The sequence below is a fragment of the Saccostrea cucullata genome, unplaced genomic scaffold, assembly GCF_032062105.1.
Source record: "Saccostrea cucullata isolate Sc308-1 unplaced genomic scaffold, CSIRO_AGI_Scuc_v1 ctg5975, whole genome shotgun sequence".
NCBI classification, from domain to species: domain Eukaryota; kingdom Metazoa; phylum Mollusca; class Bivalvia; order Ostreida; family Ostreidae; genus Saccostrea; species Saccostrea cuccullata.
In genome coordinates, this window is record NW_026929174.1 from 13604 (window position 1) to 15958 (window position 2355).

Below are 2355 nucleotides of genomic sequence, written 5' to 3' on the forward strand. Positions count from 1 at the left end.
TTTTAACGCACTTTGAAAATTTTTTTCAAAGTGCGTTGTAACACGGGTGCGATCAATTTGCTAAACTTTGCACACAATACTTAGCGCGGAGTGACAATACTTGTGAAGGGGTTTTTCTTTCTAATTTTTCTACTCTGAATATAATTATTTTTCTGGATTAAAGTTTTAATATTTTTCATTCATACACTACAAGATGGCCATTTTTCCTAAGTATTAAGAATAAAAGTAAAATTTGTGAGAGTGCAAGGATGTGTCAATCAAACCCATCCAAAAATTTGAAGCTTTTGTAACTTTTAGATGACATAAGAATTTTGATTTATTTTTGTGTGAAATGCTATTCAAATATATATATAAGTCGTGAAATTATACAGAAAATATTAACTTCAAATCTGTGTCCATGCACCTTTAACCTTTCAATACTAAACTGATTTGTTCTTTTTTCCTAGCCAATGTGCTAAAGTGAGCGATGTGGCCCATGGGCCCCTTGTTGTAGACTTGCATTGAAGTCAGACTTGGAATTTTTTTTTACCAAAATCCACCTCCAAGAAACCTGACATTGACAAGTTTCCAATAATTCACTTTTCATTTGGGAGAACTTAAAAGTTTTCGCTTTAGTACACAAGAAAATGAGTTCATCATTCTTGAGTAGATTACTCAGAGAAGTAACCATGATTTTTCAATATTTTGTATAAAGATGTAATGTCTACCTCAAAAAATAGGGTGTTGCAAAAATTTAGTGATCACCAAACACACTTTCCAATTTTTTAGCTCTTCTGGGCCAAAGGCTCAAAGAGCTAATGCTATGGCAATTTGTGCGGTGTGCGTCGTGCGGTGTACGGTGTGCGTAAACTTTTTAGAATATGGGCCATAACTTAAGAACCCCTTGGTCAATCAAATTTGTCTTGGGGTATCTTTGGCCCAAGGGCTACCATTTATACTAAAATAAGGGCGGGATCCTAAAACAAGGGGATATAATCAGGAAAATAAATCCAAAAGTACCGGTTCTTAAAACATCCTCTTCTCCAGAACCACCAGGCAGATATTCACCAAACTTACATACAAGGGTCAGGATATGTTGAAGGTTAAAAATTGTTCAAGGCATGACCCTGGGGCAAAGGGCATGGTCTCAAGGTCACTTCAAAGCTGACCAAAATTTAAAATTAATAAAAACATTGTTATTTTGCTTACTATAAAGACTAGGATCATCAAATCTTGTAAGTTGATGCATCTTAGGACTTCACATCATGTTAACACAAAAGTAGGTCACCGTGACCTTCTTTTTAAATTTTACGGGCTTTCGTTTTCAAATTGATTTGGAGGCATATTTTGGACACTTTAAGACCTTTGATTTGATGCATCTTGGGTCCTAGAACAACGTCAACTTAAAAGTAGGTCACCGTGAGCTATTTTTTTAATTTTACCCCTGGGAGATGATCATGGACTAATTGAATAATTCATGATTTTCCTTGAATTTTTCATGAATTTTATTCATGAAATGTTCATGAAGATCCTATGAACTTATTATTGGACATTTTCAAATCATGAATTTTTATTCATGAAAGAAAATTGATGAATATTCATGAATATTTTTTTTTATGAAGTATTCATGAAGAGTCATATTCATGAAGATTCATCATTTCAAGAATTGTCAAATAATAAGTTCATTGGATCTTCATGAACTGTTCATGAATGATTTGTAAAATTTTTTCAGGAATGTTCATGAATGAATAAAATTCATGAAATATTCATGAATATTCTTATTTGTAAACAAAAAATGCAATATTATTATTCACGTTTATTCATGAAAATGCATGAAGTCATGCAAAAAACAGTAACAGAATATGTTTTATGACACAACATCTTTAAAGATTTCACAGAATTTTTGTTTGTTTTCCAACCATGGCAAAAAAATCTTTGTTAAAATAGACAATTCTAATAAATCATAATTAATGAATTATGTAGTTCATTCTTGGTAAAATTATGAAAAATTTCAATTCAGACGTGAGTCTTTGCAGAATGTTTAACCTTACTTGGTCAAGAGGAGAGGGGGGGGTCCTTCCTCAGCATATTTCAAAGTGTGTTTTTATACCAGAAATGAACAGTTTTTAATTCCAGTCTAGGAGAGAAGTGTGTTCAGCAACAGGGCAACAGCTTTAAGGGCTTTCAAGCATTTCGAGCAGAGATGGTCAATTCAAAAATTCTTATTCGCTCTTCATGTGGAATTTCCAGAATTTTCTCATTTGGATCCTTTGATTGAATATCATTCATATTTTCATTTCTTTCTTTTTAGCTCTTCTGAGCCAAAGGCTCAAAGAGCTAATGCTATGGCCATTTGTGCGTTGTGCGTAAACTTTT